Below are 18,574 nucleotides of genomic sequence, written 5' to 3' on the forward strand. Positions count from 1 at the left end.
CCCACATGGAAGATGCTATTCCAGAATCTTTACATTTTTAAAGCATGTAGTATATTAGGGAGCATTGTCCTTGAAGAAAAATCGTTAAATTCTTTTGTTCAGCAGGAATATTTAAAATATGCTACATGAATCCTGTAGCTATCTTCTTTATTTTCAATGGCTGCTACTGTGGGATTATGTTTTTATTCTTGAAATGCCAAATGTAACTTTCTATTATTTCCATCTTAACTCAAGATGTAATTTAGGGAACAGAATTGAGAAGAGTGTACCAAATGAGTATGAATCAGGTTGGTTTGGGGCCATAATTTCAAAATTGGAATAAATTTATATATTTGGTAGTATTAAACTGTATCCTTAGAGTAAATTATTTTTTCTGCGTTAGAAGTAAGATGCCACAGAATTACATTACAGATTTAAAGAAATGAATGGAAAGGATACTAACCGTTAATATATACCATGTTATTGTTCATACTTATATCATTGAGAAAGTAAAGAACAGTACCTTAAAAGACAGACTGAAAGTAAGCTGTAGCTTAATGCTTGTGATTTGTTCTTTCACATTAAAGAAGGTGAAGATTGGTCTGAGGATGTATTGTTGACAAGAGCAGTAGTAAACCTGCTTTTAGATATCATACTATTAATATTTAATTGAAAATTTATTCACTTTATTTCAGAGCTGAGAAACCTATGCTAAAAGATATTATACAGAATTGAAAGATTTCATATATTGAACCTCCCAACATTTTTCTTAATGGCTGTTGAAAAGTATAGAGGTAAAATTGATTTAATTATATTTTACTTTGTATTAATACTTCAAAAACGTATCCTAACACTATTATACCTTAAAAGGATTTCTACCAAGCTTTCTTGGGAAGTAATTTTTTTCATGAGGCAAGAAAAAATTAGTTGTTTTACAGTCATTTACTAACACTTTAAATAAGCCAACCATATTAAGTTTTCAAACAACAGATATAACCAATGTAATTGGTTATACATGCATACTTTTATTTACATAGTTTTCTTGTAAAGCACTAGTTTTTCTCTTTTTTCACTTTTAGAGAGTTACTTTTCCTTTGCTTTTAACACATTGGATTAGTTCAGAGGTTTTAGTAGTTTAAAATGGGCTTCGGCTTTTCTAGGTCATTCAAGTTTTTTAAATTTTAGTTTCTTTAGCCTATAGTGGCTGAGTTTAGTACTTGGTTTTTAATATTTTATAATAGAAATGACAAATTGCTAAGTTTGTTTTACTTGGACATTTGTATATATAGCTAATGGTTTCAAGTGCCTTAATTGTTTCAAATCTCTAGCTTCAAAGGTTTTTGGGAAAAAGTAGGTTTATCTCCATACACTTTTGTGTTTCCACACAAGCTTTGAGTTCTCTTGCAGAACTCATGTGTAGTCTTGCTACAGCCTTTTCAGATATTTTTTTTCTTTTTACTTTAGCAATGTAGTATCTTGAGCCATTAACAATTTTGTTTTTTGTTAATCTAGAAGATAGATAGAAACCTTTTCAGATTTTTCATCTGATTTGTTCATGGAGATGTTCTTTTATCAAATACCTTATTTTAGCTTACAGATATTTGTTGCACAGGTAGACACTACTGCATTTAGAAATTTCTGCTTTAGTTTATTAAAAACTGCAAAATCTATCTGTATCACGTACCAAAGTTATTTAAAATAAAGTTACATGTTCATTGAAAAATAAATGAATAAATAAATTTAAAACACTGCCACTGAAACTATACTCAATTTTGGGAAACATGAAAGTAAAGAAATGCTAAAATACAGAGGCATATTTGTTCAGTTTTACTCTATGAAACACAGATTGAGTCAAAACATAAGGGAATCTATCCATCCACATATAAGCAACTAGTGTTTCTAGTAACTTGAAATTTTTAATATCTAATCCTTATTTAGTAAATGGAAATAATGGAATTCACAATCTGCATAGGCAGGGTTTTAAAATCAATTTCATGTTTATAAAGTAATTTAATAAAAATATCAGTCCATTAATGCTATAAAGAATTACTAATTAACCACTTTGACTATGGATTGTTATTAAAACATTCTCTAGAACCAAAATAATCACTCTTTTAGTGAACCTTATAATTAAAGAGTGGTTCTTTCACTTATGAATACTTTGCTCTATGGCTACTGGGCAGAATTCCACTTTATATCCCATCATTCATTTTTTTTTGTTGTTGTTTTACATAGTCATTTAACATTCTTCAACATTTGTGTGTATAACTAAGAAGCTCAATGAGCCAGAACAGATTTTAAGACCTTGCTGCCCCTTCAACTGAGAAGTCAATGTTTAACACTGTTTCCTTAAGGAAATAATCAACAGATTTGCAAAACAACAGAAGGAATCAAGTTTTACTGCTGGTCCCTGAATTATAATATTAAATTATGTGTTAAAAAGGTATTAGATGCACAGTCTTCTGGAATAACCATCATCGTTACAACATATTGCTTTCCATTTGAATTAGCATATAAATGAACAAAGATGTCCAACCACAGCACAGAGATGAGATTTGCCATCTTAAGCAGTTAGTTGCCTTGGAAGCAGATTGTGTAAAATGCAAACTGGTGCACTTGGATGGTGATATTTGCTTCTTTGGGAATTTAAATTCTGGAGTTAATCTTAGGATATCAGGGATACACAAAGCAATCACATAATTTTTACCAATAGATCCTTTGAAAACCTGTTCAAAAGATGCCAGGAAACTAAGTAGGTGGAAAAGGTAGGAATTCTTAGTCCATCCAGCAGACAAATGCACAGAGGTATGAAACAACATGGTACATTAAAGTAGTTGTAATCAGCTAAGCTTACCACCAGTTATAGGTATGTGAAGAGGAAAGGCATGGCAAAAAGCAAGAATGGTTGGTGGGATATTCTGTGGACAAGGGAAACCATTGTACATATCAGCAGCAGTGTGCAAATGAAGGGTGGAAACAAGGTGATGGGGGGAGTCAGGAGGTCAGAGCAATAGACTCAATAACAGGTGATGCAAGTTTTAACCAAATCACCAATAGCGAAAATGCAGAGGGAAGATCCCCACACAAAACATGGTGTGATTAGAATCCACAGAACTTGTCCACGGATGAAATGCAGAGGTAAAATTAATAAAAGGATAAATTCAAGACAGACACCCAAATTCCTAGCTTAGAAACATAGTAAGCCTGTGATAGTAACTAAGCTAGGGATAAAGGAGAAAAGCAGACTAGCTTGAGACATGTTCTCTCTGACCTGCACAGGGGACATCCAGCTAGCAATATCCAGTGAGTAGTCCTCACAGAAGCCCTGCACTCCAAGCCTGGACTTGTGCAAAGTGAGAGCGAAATAGGCCATGAACAGAATCCTTTGATCCACCATCATTTAAGCAGCTGAAAGGAATCAGTTCATGAAGGTGATGTAGAAGGAATCATTAGAGAAGTAGGAAGGGGTTTGTGGGAGACTGTTAACTCAAAAGCTCAGGAAGGGACTTCAGAGGAAGGGAGGGCCATTACTGACAGAGGCCGTCAAATCTCAATAGAGTGAAGATAGAAGTAATCCATTGGATTAATTAAGAGGCTATTGATGAACTTCATAAAAAATGTAATCAATAGAGATAGGAGCCTAATTTTAGTGGGTTAAAACATAAGGAGGCAGAAAAAGAGAAGTACAGTTTATGTTTTATTAATCTGACTATAAAAGCAGAAAAAAGATATGAGATAGTTTGTTCACAGGTCATTTGGAATTGATGGCTTTTTCTTCTTCTTTCTATTAGGTAGGAGACCTGAATGTGTTTTTTAAGCTTAGGGAAAGAAACAAAGAGGGAAGAAAAGTTAAAATATTGGGATAGCAGGATAGGAAATAGGATAAAATATTGGGATAGCAGGATAGTTTCTTAAGAAAGAAACTATCTCAAAAAACTAAGAGATTATTAAAAATTCAAATGTGTATTTTTTCATTATTGAAAAAATTTTAAACTATTAAAAATACAAAACAGTAAAAAGTCAACATTTTTAAAAAGTTTTAAAGGAGAGTAAATTTCCATCTTTAGACCTTCCATACCCCAATGATAATCCCCTAACTTCAGTCCAACCACCCAAACCTGCCCTACTCCACATACTGCTAGGAGTTTGGCATATATTAATTTGATTTATTTTCTATACTTTGATAAAATATTTACAAACATACATGTATACACATATACACATTTTGTTTTATAAAAAATAAATCATGTACATATTATTTTGTAATTTATACTTAAAAAACGCACATATCATTGATATCTTCCCATGATAGTGTGCATTTGTATCACATTCTTATTAATTCCCACTTTCTTCTAATGGCTATTTAGTGTGTATGTATTTTCATTGACCATTCCATAATAATGAATATTTATTTTGTTTCCAAGTTTTATTATTGAAAGCAATGTTTTAAGAAGGAAATTCTTTTCTAAAATATGGACGCAAATACAGACATCTTTTTAAGAATGAAGTTGGAAATGTAATTAAAGACAAAGGCTGTTTACTGAACAGGCCTCTGGGATGCTAATTTTAAATAAAATATCTATTAACTAATGTGTATAAGTTATGCATACTCATACTTTTTTGTCTGATGGTGTACCATATTTTTAAAAGATTTTATTGATATAAACTATGTGTAAACAAGAGTGAACAACGTGATGAATATTCTAAAGTCAAATATGTCTTGTAATCAGCATCCAGATCAAGAAACAGGGAGTAATTCTAGAACCCCAGAAGCATCTCTGTGCTCCTTTCCAGGTATTACTTATTTTAAAGGTAGCCACTATTCTAATTTTTATCATTATAGATTATTTTGCCTATTTTGAACACCACATAAAAATGAAATCATACAGGATGTGTAGTCTTTTGTGTCTGGTTCCTTCTGCTCAGCATCTTGTGATATCCATCCCTGTCGTTTTATTAATATATAGCTGTAGTTCATTCATTCTTACCATTATATAGTATTCCACAGTGCAATATGCCACAATTTATTTATTCATTCTTCTGTTGACAAGAATTTGGGTAATTTCTAGCTTGTGGCAAAATAGTGTTGTTGCTCATGCTTATACATCTTTGTGGTGTACATATGTTTGGATTTCTCTTGATTATATACCCAGAGTGACATTATGGGGTACATTGTGTGCTTAAGTCATTTTTATGTTGGTGTAAAAATCCTTTGTGCTGAGAATGTCTGTGAGAAACAGTATGCATTACTCAAGAGCTCTGTCGTGAGAGGCAAAGCAGAGCTTGGAGAGAAGTAATGTGGTAGGCTTGTAAGTTCTTCCAGTCTAGAGTCAGGACTATTAGGTTCAAACACTCTCTCTAATATTTTGCAATGTGGAGAGAGCCAAGTTACACACCCTCACTCATCCTCAGCTTCATCACCTATAGAATAGAGATAATAAATACATTTCTTCCTTAATGTATATAAAATGCTTGATAAACATTTAATGATAAATAAATGCTTCTACTAATGCAAGTCTAACCTGGTCCTGTCAGGTTTTCTTTGCCATCTAATTACTATTTAGTCTTTCCTGATGGCCATCTTTCTTTAACAACTAATAAAACATGTGAAGGCCAGGTATTAGGAGGATTTGGGAAATATAATCATCTGCTACCTGATCTTCAAATACCAAGCTGTCAAGAAAATTAGAGAACTCAAGGTGCAGGCAACAGCATCACTTGTGCAATCTCTCTTCAGAATCAGTTGTTTTCAGTGCTGGGAGGAATCACATTTCCTCCTACCCTATTGTTCTTCACTCTTTTTAAAACTCTGTTCAGTTTCTCCTTTTAATTCAGTATAGCATTCATCTGGGAACAATGATTTATCTTAAAATGGTACCAAAAGTCACATCTAATTCTATTCATGAAGAATTCCTCCTACATGGCCTTTCTAAAAGAACTTAAATGAAAATGTTTGCTTTTCTGTGCATATTATTTTATTACAGAAAATTTGTATATAAGTATTTCAGTTTTCCCCCTTATATTATTCTGAATTAAAGGGAGAAAATCATTCTCTCTTGCCTCTGGGATTTACCCAATTGATTTTCCCCATCCAGGTGCAAGGAAAATACAGACATCATTTCAATATTCAGACTCCATTTGTGGACATCCTAACAAACCTGAGTAGAACAGCAGTTCACAAACTTCACAAATGTCTCTTTTAAGATTTATGAGGCCTTTTTGTAATAGAGTATAACCTGCCTGTCTGATAATGTATAGTTTTGGAGAGTATTTCTTTTGTTATTCTTCTGCCTTGGTCTGCCCACATATATTTATTTAAGATCACCCATTACTTTTCTTCCAAGGGAGAATTTTCAGTAACAATTCCCCTAGCCTTTGGTTAGTTTTGCATTTTTAACACATAATTTCTTATGGTGTTTTTAAAGTGGTCTCATTAATGGCATGACATTTGGAGAGCTCGTATAGAAGAAATCAAACTGATTCTACTGCTTTTATTTTTCATTTACTTGATGTGATATTTAAGCAATCAGCCAAATTCTGTAAGGTAACTGTGTTACAGAATTCTAGTGAATGAGGTGATGATAGAATTACAAGTACTGTAATTTTCATAAAGCCCATAGTTTAATGATTCCAAAGGCATCAAAAGTAAACAAATAATGTCCAAATATAGTATTTTTAAGGATTATATATTACTAGTAAAATATTTTTATGCATCAATAAAATTAACTAGAATCTTAATGCTAAAAAGGAAGAGAACTCTATTCCAATGATGGCTGAATGTTAGTGCCAGGTATATACAGTTTCCTAATTATCTTTCTTCTAGCCACATTAAACTTTTAAACCCTAGATACAGTATGTTGCCTGCTTTATACTTGAAATTGGCATCTTTGTGAAATTAACTCTATTCTTAGTACACTTCTCAGGAGCAAAGCTCAGATAATATTTTATTCTTCAAGAACATGAACCAGAAACAATAAAATAATAACAAGAAATTTAGTGTGAGGTAGAGGAATGAACATTGAACTAAGAGTCTGACTAAATAGAGTCAATGAACTTGTATTATTTCCTAGTCTCCTGTATAACAGATCACATTGTGGGAAACTGGAGTATTTTGTTGCATGGAGGACTGAATGGTTGATAAAATTGTGGGAAAGATATTCTATTAGTTTTTTCCTACAAAATAAAAATTATAGAAAATCTTTATTGTCTGAGAATTTATAATGTGAATTCTAGCAAATGGAGTGTTAGACAACCAAAATTTTTATGAAAGTATTTACTTAAAATAGTTCTTTTTCTGAGAAAACTGGATATCTATAAGTAAAAAAAAATGAAGTTGGACTCTTTCCTTACACCATATACAAATATTAACTAAAAATAGATCAAAGATCTAAATTAAGAAATAAAACTATGAAACTCTCAGAAGAAAACATGGGGGGAAAGTTTCATAACATTAAATTTGGCAATGATTTTTTGGCAATGATTTCTTGTTAGAGGAATATAATATCTGGATATTCAGAATTGCAGAGGGATAAAACTGAGAAAGCCAATGAGAAAGAATGTTATATATATATATATGAATATTTTCAAAAATGAAGACATTTACCACCAATGAATACAAAAAAAGAAAAAAAGAAACAGACCATGATACATTATTCTATAAAGGTTTGAAAATCAAATTGGGATAGAAGTAAGTCAATTTTCTTCAAAGTTGTAAAGAAAATAATTTTCAATCATTTTCAAATACATTTGGATTCATTTATTTTTCTATTCATTTTCAATTTGTAGGCATTTTCTTATTTCCTTTTCAATTTATTTTTAATTATGTAAACCATTAATGCATTTCTAAAGTCAAAATTATAGAACAAGTTAAATTCATAGAAATCTTACTTCCATCTCTGCTTCCTCCCTCCTCATATAGCTACATATTTATTAGTTCATTCTACCATCATTTGTCTTGGAAAATATAAGCAAATCAGTAAGTATGCACAAATACCAAACACATATGCATACAAACCACATACACACATATTCCCATTTCAAACAAAAAAAGGAACTTTTACATGAAATATTCTATAAAAGTCCTGCATTTTGCTGTTTTCTCTGCATAAAAAAATATCCTAGAGATTATTTCATGGCAATATATAAAGATTTTTCTCAATCCTCTTTATAGATTTATAATAATATACTTGCAGATATATCAGTTTTTATTTCATCAGTTCATTTAGATGAAATTTAGGTTGTTTTCCAGTCATTAGTTTTGTTATAAATAAAGCTATAATTAATATTTTGTGCATGTATCATTACATATTTTGTTAGTGTATCTTAGAGATAGATTGCTAGAAGTAGAATGAGTTATATGCATATGCAATTTTGATAAATAGTGTCCAACTCAATTCCATAGGGGTTGTAACATTTGCATTCCAATTAGTGATAGCCACTTAAGTGGCTTTTTATTGTGTGTTTGGCATTTTTTAAAATTATGAGCTTTATTTTGTGGTAATTCTGAGCCTCTATATCCTGTCTTCTTCTAGCAAGGATTTAATTATATTCCTTGAGCCATAGATTGCTATTAACAACTACCCACCATTGAAGTTCCAAAAATAAAGCAGTCTAGGATTGACACAAACTCTTTTCTGGGGGCACAAAGCATAGAATTCCATTTTAGTTCAGGTGTAGGCATTTGCCCAAAACACAAAACCACCTTTCAAATTGGCTTATCGCATAGTACTTCTTGCTTCGTTTGCAGCTTAATATTCTTTGGGGGTGGGAGACATTTCCCTTACTTTCTAGAAAGCTGAGAGTGTTACAAATGTACATTTGCTGTAATTTACCCAGGATTTAGATAAATTTTGAGGAAGAATCTTTGGGAATATTTGGTCTTCCGTAGTACCAGTAGTAGAAATTACATTTTTAAATGTGTTTTTTTCCATTGTTTCTTCATTTTAGAATTTAAACTCTTTCTTATTCTCAGTGTTCTGTTTTCCTTTTTTATTGATTAATCTTGGAAAAACTTTTTTGTGTGTTTTATATTGGCCATTTCAAAGCTCTTAGATATATTTATTAATTCTCTCCTTTCTAATCCTTCAATCTGCTGGATTTGTCTATTAATTCTTTCCTCTATAGTCCAGCCATATTTATTAATTTCTTTTCTAACATTATGTTTATTATAATCGTATACTTTTTTCAGCTGAGTACTCATTTCTTTCATATTTAATAAGTAAACTATTTATAGCTGATTATTCTGATTATAGATTTAGCTACATCCAGGACATTATTATATGTAATACTTTTATTGAATGTAATAACTCTAAATAGGTTAGCATTTACAGGAATTTTTAAAAGTGAATTTTTTATGTGTATGAGTTGTACTGTTTCATATTTTATGATATTAATTTCCAGTTTTATTATATTTTCGCCAAAATATATGACTTATAGGGTTGATTATTCATACGTATTGAGTTTTTAGATATGTGAGTATAATGTAACCAAAATGTGGTAATGTTCCAGGAGTAATAAGAGGAATTATTCTCTATTCTATGATCACGTACCTCAAAATTCACTGTCGATATATTAACCCATTTCTCTCACTATATCAATGACCCTTCCTCCTTTTTGTGGCCTTCGGTCTTTGACCTGTATGACTAGATGATTAATTAAGGTAAAAGTCTATTACCAATTCTTTGATCCAGCCACTAGTGATGCTGAGGAGATGGGCTCTATAAGTCTCAGGAGTGGAACTTTTCTATTTACCCTTCATCTAAGGAAGCCATGCACTGTGCCAGCATACAGCATTTATCATATAATTAAAACAGTTTTTCTATTTGGTCCAGTTTCCATACTTGGTACATTATGGAGCCATTTTCAGCTTTGCATACTACAAAGTCTTTGAGGCGAAATCTGTGCTTCAGGATGCTTTCTATTAGAGATGATCAAATTTGTTTTGGGAAAGAATAATGCAGTTGCTTATATATGCTTGTGTGCTGCTCCAAGGAAAGTGAACTATGTTTTTCCTTTTGCATATTCATCGTATTATCATCCAAATACACCCTGCCGAAAAGAAAATGCTAGATGTAGAACACCTTGGCCAAATTCTGTTCTTGTGGTTAAGGAACCATCTTCTCAGGAAGAATGGTTGTGAGTAGACACTTCGGTTCATTTGGGTCTGATCCTATCTTCACTGTATATGGACGAAATTCTTCAGGTCTTTCTTTTATGAATAGTATGTTTTCTTATACTTTATGTATTCATATATGTTTTCCTCTACCATAGTAGCCCTCTGATCATTTAAGTCAGGATTTTAGAAACATTAAATGTCACTTCTCATGGTAATATTTTTCTAAGAATCTCTTAGTTGAGTTTGTTTCTTAGAATCATTGAACAAAGACCTATTTATCATAAGACTAGTTGATATTTTAAAATCTCCCCATATCCAAATATCTAAAAATTGGTTTAAAAACCTAGAAGAATGATTTTTTAACTTTGTAAAGATTATGGTATGGAGGCTAAGGAATTGGACCAGGAGGTATGGACAATAGAAATAATGAGATCTACCTAATAAATGATTTACAGTGACAGAATAAAGAAATCTGCCCTTAGCTTATCTTTAATTACCCATACCCTCAGAGGTGAGTTGGTAATGTTCAAATTAATTACAGTGTCAAATACTTAGTACCCTAGCTACTGTAGTTTTTATTACTTTCTTTGTCAGTTTGTTTAGTCTTTTGCTAATTGGAATCCTTAATAGATGCTCTTAGTCAAGTAGCATTTTAGAATCAATATTTTCCACTAAATTTCTATTTCATACTCTCTGAGAACAATTACTAATGGGAAAGCAGGCTTGTAACACAGTGATTTCTCTTTTTCAGAGATCAGATGTTAAGGGCAAAAGTTGCTAGGTGTTTATGATTCAGAGTGATAGATAAGATACACAAAACTTTTATGATTATCTTAATCACAAGCCAAAATTTGTACATAAAAGTTATCAGATGTGGGACTACCCCTCCAACCCCTGAATCCCTGGTGAACACCACCACCCTTTGAGCACCATAGTGTTAATCAAGGGCAATGTATGTATCCTTAACATTTGTACCCCTATAATATGGTGAAATAAAAAAAAATAATGTTGCTCTTAATCGTCAATCTTTGGGCAAGTTTTGTTTTATCATATTATTATTAAATTAGATATAATTTTTCTAAGGTAATTTTAAAATAAAAATATTAATAGAAAAAAAGCTATCAGGAGGTTATTTCATATTTTAAACCAAAGCGATTATAGATAGCTAGGACCTTACTCAATATATGAAATAAAGGCTATAATATATGTTTTCAATTATTTAAGCAATTGATTGAATCCAAAAAACTGAACTGTGCTAACACATTGTTTTCCTCGTGCAATTTTCTATCTTACATACACAATCTTTCCATCTCCATATCAGCATTTGTCTGCTGCAACAAGTAATAAACTCAACTTGCTCAACGACAAATGTGGTTCTACTGTTTTGCCTGGAGGATATTGAAAATAGCTCTACTTTAAATGTTCTTTAAACATTTTCAGGTCTATTTGTTCGTTTAAAATTATTCACATAATTTTATATCCAAAATTGGTATTCTTTTTTTTCCCCTCAAGGGAAATAATCTTATTGTAACACAATAGTCATTTAAACAGAAGGTGGATGATGATGGGAAAGTTAAGAAACCAGTCAGATTTCAGGACCCCCCAAACAGCCTGGCTTTCACACGCTTTGAGTGAAACCCAGTGCAGCATGCATGGAGAAAAAGAATGCTTCCTCCAGGTAGAACAGCCTGAACTGAATCACAGATCTATCATTTATGCGTTGTAAACTCATGGGAATTCACCTAGTCTTACTTACACTCAGTTTCTTCACATGCAGATTAGAAGACTAATGAGATCATCCTACTAGGTCTGTAGGTAGAAGGGTATTACTCAGATTGAGAGACAAATACCAAGTCTGAATGTTTTTCACGAATAATAGCACAGTCCTTTCAGTGAATCTTACCCTGAGAGTTGGTTTGACTGCAAAAACCTGGTCTTAGGAAGGCATAGACATGCATGCAAAATCATCAATTTTATTTTTATTTTAGATGAGTTCCAAAAGTTACAGGTCATTAAACATGAAATATCTGGTAGACATTCTATTGGAGAATCATGACCTTTATATCATATAAGTCAAAAAGACATATAGCTAGGATATACTTGAGATAAGAAAATGAAATCACTGTTGCAAAATACAACTGTCAGAGAAAATATGTAGATGACAAAGAGATCAATAATCAAGGAAGAATTTGGGATTCTGGGCCATAGTTGATAAAAGTTCAAAGCCTTTTTGACAAAGCAGAGAGGCCATTTGGATAACAGCAGTACCCGGCAATGCATGCAGCACTCTCCCCTAAGGATTCTTGCCATCTCAATATGATGATAACGGAATGGATTGCAATTGCAGTTGACTTTTTAAAAATTTCAGAGAGTTTTTTTTTTATCTTGAGAATATTTCAATTGCTTCTTTGTACTCCTTGTTTTAAATCCTTCTTTGTTACTACAACAAACTTGTCTCTATCTCACATTTTATTTGGCTGTTAGAAGAACATATGAAATGTTATTTTTACAAAGTTTCCCAAGCATACATCATAATAAAATAAATATGTTTAGGGACTACATCTCTGTTAAATATAAATACCATAGGTAATAGGATAGATAGTGAAAATATTGTGGAAAAATCAATAAGAAACATTTTTTTAAAGTTCCTACATCAAATAAGCTCATGAATTTTATCTGCAAAAAAAATACACTGTGAAAAATGTATTAATATGTTACTAACTTTTTCAAAATTCTTGAATTTGTCCTCAGGAATGTCATAGGTGAGACCATAAAAATACCCAATGTATTCCTTAAAATAACATGGTCCATATCAGCATTTCTGAGTCAAGTACCTTACTAATTATAATACTGAGGTCATGGTATAGATAATAAATTATAATGCTCTCAATTTAAAATGTTGTATTGTCCAATTCATTTCTTCTTCCTGTCCTCTCAAAGATATGTCAAGTAGATAATAGAAAAGCTGCTAAAAATCTGGGTCATACATGTTTGTTTGTCTCCTCTGAGCCACTTGACGGGTTGACAGATGAATATACAGCAAATGCCCTGCCTCTTGAATTTTGGCAATCTAATATAGGCAGGAATATGATCATATCTTCCCATTACTGTGATGATAAATATGCTGGGCTCCAACCTCATTCAATGTAGTTCCATAGAAGAATCCTCTCCGAGTACATAGGCTGAAGTTCAGGCCTGCTATTTTTATCACATCAATTACAGTAGTCAGCAGGAAGGAACACTAAATTTTCTGTGAAAATGTTACAGCTTTTTGGCACACAATAGCCCCATATTCTCTGAATGTTATACCAATAAATAAATCCATTTATGTATAGTTGCAAGAGCTGTTTCTTTTACGGCTATTGACATATGATTGCATAAACACTTGGGAGCTTAAAAATCTGGTATAATTCTCAAAAATATAAAATTAAGAATAAAAAATAATCTGTTCCATATGCAGTTTCATCAATTCTTTAATGATGTAGCCAATAAATCAAACAGTACAGCTTCCTCATTTAAAAAAATCAGCAAGATCCCAAATTTGCAATATGTAAGTGCTGGGAATCTAACGCAATAAATGTTTTTTTAAAAAAATAGATTTGTAAGTTTGAACAAATTGTAGTTTTTTCTTCAGTTGAACTTTATTTAAATAATTTGTGTGTAACTCCTTGGAATTAGATGTTTGGTCACTTTACAGACATAGGTATGAAAATACAAATATGTTTTAAATTATAGGCATAACATAGCACTTATCTTTTACAAACATAGAAAGTAGGAAAGAAATAAAATTATACACAAAATGAACACTGTAAATATATAAAATATTTGTATACCTCCTCACATATTTTTAAATCATGATTAAACCAAAAAGATGTAGTTACTATTGCTTTCAAGTTACAATCTATAATTGACATTCTAAATTACACAGAAGGAGAAAACTCTTAACATTGTGTAAAAATAAGCCCAGGAAAGTTAAAACCAAGTTAAAATCTATTACAAATTAATAAGACAAGGATAAAATTAACACGAGCTGTATCCAGTTACTGAGAAATAGAATGGGCTACTACCGAGAAATCAGTTTTTTTGGCACTTGCCAATACTCAATGTCTGAACAACTATGTGCACACCCACAACAAGGATAATGCAGATGGCAACTCCATATGCTTTGAAATATAAATTTAGATGATTTGAAAGTTTTCTTACAACTACCATGAAAGACTTAAAAATATAAGATCAAAGTTTGTTTATATAGAGTACATAACCAAATACTGTATGCTTAATCATCTCTCTCGTATTCTATCAATCTTATTTCCAACTGTACATTATGTAATGTACTCACTTTTAAGATCAGATATGACCAAAACTGACATATACTATGTGTTCACTTATTGTTGTTCTAATGATTAATTTGATTCCCTAGTTGGTCCATTACATTATATAAAGTGAACATATGCTTTGAATATCAGGGTGGTTTCTAAATTATACCAAACCACTAGACATAAAGAAAATATACTTTGACTATGTGGGTGATATGGCAATTTCCATCACAGTAGACAATTAAAGTCATTTTTCATGGTTCCACTTACACATAATTTGGAAGTTTTATCAATGAAGAATACTTAACAAGTCTCTAATATATTTATTAATACTTAAAAAAAATTCAGTTAGAAAATATTGTCTATAATATTATTTAACATTTCTTACCAAGATAATTTTAACACAAAAGTGATTTTTTGTAAGTGATTTTTAGGCATCAGCTTAAATTTAGTTTAAAAATTTATCTATTTGACATGTCCAAATTACATGATTATCTGAACAACTAACCTAAATAATGAGAAAAACTATCTTGTCTCCCTCTATAGAACCTCAAATAATCAATTTTCTCAATCAATAAAAAGACTTCACAATTAAATCAGAAAATATTATTGACATTTATTTTACTTACTTGAACTTGCATCATAATAATTGAACCAATGCAACAATAAATGGATATCAAATTTTTCAGAATTTTTTTTGTTCATAAGGACTTTGTCTAAGCAGAGATTTAGAAACCAAACTAAAATAATAGCTTGGTATTCTGAATATCCTACTGAAAAATATACAAAACCCCACAGCCCAAGAAAAGTCAATAATATTGTGTATTTCTATGTAGTTACCTATATGTCAAGACTACTAATGCACCTTTCCGTAGCAACAATCACCAGATAAGTCAAAGGACACTATGACAATTTTATTTTGTAATTTCTATTTCTTATTTAAAAAAATCAGTGGAAAATGAAAAAACATGTCAAATCATCAATTTTTTTCTACACTTTGGGATTGTGATCAGTTTCTTAATTTCCCCCGAAGATTCCTTTACCTGGTCTTTCTCTTTTTTATTATATTCTCTCAGTTAAATTCCAGAGACTCATGGCTTAAGTATCTACTGTACATGCAAATGACTCAACTGTCTTTGTTTCTAACCTGAAATTCTCTAAGAATGCCAGATTCAGAAATAAAATATATAACATATAGCATATTAAATAATATTGATTCTATAATATATATTATGTTAATGACATTCTTCTTCTTAAACTCCTCTAGTTGTTTAATGAAAATTATTCCACCTATCCTCTTTCTTAAAAAGTCCTTAAATGATCTGAACCCTGCCGTCTGTAATGAATTGTCAGCTTAACCTATACATATCCTGACTTACTTTCTATTCAGCATGGCAATTACACATACCTAACACATTATAATCTAATTGATTTTTCATTAACTTTTCATTTTGCCTGTCATGGTATACTCCCAATTTTTGTATGGTTATTTTCTCTTGAGCAGTCAGATTCCAGCTTACTGTCACCAACTGTAAGAGGCCATCCCATTGTACAGCACATGATCTTGGTTGAATTCTCTGTTTAGCTCTTAATCATTTCTGATGCCATCTCATGTATTTCCATTTTTGATAAAGACAAAGTAATGCAGAAAATGTGTTTCCTTCCCCTCCATCCCCCAAATGGAAATACATGAGATGCCCTAAGAAACAATGGTGATATAGCACATCTTATATTTTCCTGGTTAGAGCTGGAACCCATACTATTAAGTGAAGTTTCCCAAGAATGGAAAAACAAGCACCACATATACTCACCAGCAAATTGGTATTAACTGAGCAGCACCTAAGTGGTCACATAGGTACTACAGTAATAGGATATTGGGCAGGTGTGAGGGGGGAAGGGTTTGGGTATATATATATATATATATATATATATATATATATATATATATAATGAGTGAGATGTGCACCATCTGGGGGATGGTCATGCTGGAGACTCAGACTTGTGGGGGGAGGGGGGGAATGGGCATTTATTGAAACCTTAAAATCTGTACTCCAATAATATGCCGAAATAAAAAAAAAATATTTCTAGGACCAAGGGATCAGAGTCGCAATAAACATTCATTGGTTAATTAGTAACTATTATGAATAATTATATTTCAAAATTCTAATACCAAAGAACCTATTAGTACAATGATCTGAATGTTAGTTCACCTCTCCCACAAATTCATGCCAGAACCTAATTATCAATGTGAAGATATTAGGAAGTGGAATTTTAGAAGTGATTAGGTCCGGAAGGTGTAGCCCTTCTGAATGGCATTAGTAGCCTTATAAAAGAGGTCCCACAGAGCTGCCCTGCCCTTTCTACCATGTGAGGAGACTATAAGAAGGAGTCATCTATAAACTGGAAAGTGGGGCCTCACTGGAAGTGGTCTTGGATGTCCCAGCCTCTGGAACTGTAAGAAATAAATTTCTGTAGTTTATAAGCCCTCCCCCCCATTTATGATATTTTGTTATAGCAGTCTTAGAAGACTTAGACAATGTTATTTTTTTTTCAGTTGGTTATTGCACATTCAGCTTTAAGCATATTCATTCGTTCATTCATTCAATCAATAAATAGATGTTTTCTGAGGGTCTGCCTTTTGCAATGCATAAGACAGGTCGCTCCAAATTTTCAGATTGCTAGGTGAATCTGAAGATTTGAAATTAAAAAGCCAAATACTAGAAATAGAATTAATTTTATTTCTGGTTTGTCACTTCTCTTGAAATGCTATATTAAAAAAAGAAAACCAAAAAAACAGCACCACATGCACTCACCATCAAATTCATATTAACTGTTCAACACTTATGTGCACATATAGTAGTAACATTCATCAGGTGTTGGGTAGGTGGGAAGGGGGAGTAGGGGATGGGTATATACACACCTAATGGGTGCGGTGTACACTGTCTGGGGGACGGACACGCTTGAATCTCTGACTTGGGAGGGGAAAAAGCAATATATGTCACCTAAACATTTTTACCCCCATAATATGCTGAAATGAAAAAGAAAAGAAAAAAAACCTCTCTGATCATTCATGATTTGGCTAAGTTTCTGGAAGCTAAAATTGTCCTCAAGGATAGTTTGTTTTAAGGTCATGCCCAACTAGTTCCATTCACTTAAGAAGTTAGTTTTGTTCTTTACAATTTTTTCTTGAAGATTTGACAAGCACAGCTAATATGCAAATAATGTGTTTAGGTATATAATTAAAATAATACAGATGATCCAGATGATCAAGTTTACTTTTTATTGGAAACTTTTTCAAACAGTTTCTTCATATTTTTTATCAGAAACTTTTGACCTGTACATTTCTAATAATGCTCTTGGTTATTTAATTCAGTTATTCTTTAGTTCAATTCTTTATTTTATAAGTAGATTGTTAGAATATTTAGAATGTACTGGCACTATATGACAAAATAGATTAAGTAGGTTTGTCCTAGCAAATCTGGACTTCAGACCAATAAGTACTACCCCAAATGCCAAGCAGCAGGTTGGAGAATTTGTCTCACCATTTGTAGCATACTAAAATAGCTTAGATGAACAGAATTGAAAAGTTTGTTCTTGGGAAAAATTGAATATGAGAGAAGATTAAGTCTATGATTTTAACATTATATGTACCACAGAAAAGAAACATTTTTAGGAAAAGTTGTACTTAAGATAAATATTTATTTTCCATATCACTAATTCATGGAAGCCTACCTAGTTAAAACACTAGACTATTTCTCAAACAACACTTTGCTCTTTATGGAAACTCACCCAATTTACCCATATAATATTTTAAAGAAAGCAAAGGACACATGACAATAGACATTGCATAAAGCAAAATGGAACATGGATATTTAAAGTACTTATGATTGCAAGTAAAACAAATTCTAAATTAAGAACTGATCTTTGTCACTGTTCATTCAGGCTGTGCCTACAAAACACCCAAACAAACAAACCAATTTATTATCAAATACCAAACAACTTGACTTGCATTTGTTGATGTTGTTGTTGGTTTTTGTTGTTCGTTTCTTAACTGAATTGACTCTTTTTGGTCTGAATTGATTTATTCTTTTGCTGTTGTGTAGAAACATTCTTAATGTTGGCTATGGGCATTCAAAGGCATAACAAACAACAAAACTGAGAAGAA

The sequence above is a fragment of the Microcebus murinus genome, chromosome 1 (assembly GCF_040939455.1).
Source record: "Microcebus murinus isolate Inina chromosome 1, M.murinus_Inina_mat1.0, whole genome shotgun sequence".
NCBI lineage: Eukaryota > Metazoa > Chordata > Mammalia > Primates > Cheirogaleidae > Microcebus > Microcebus murinus.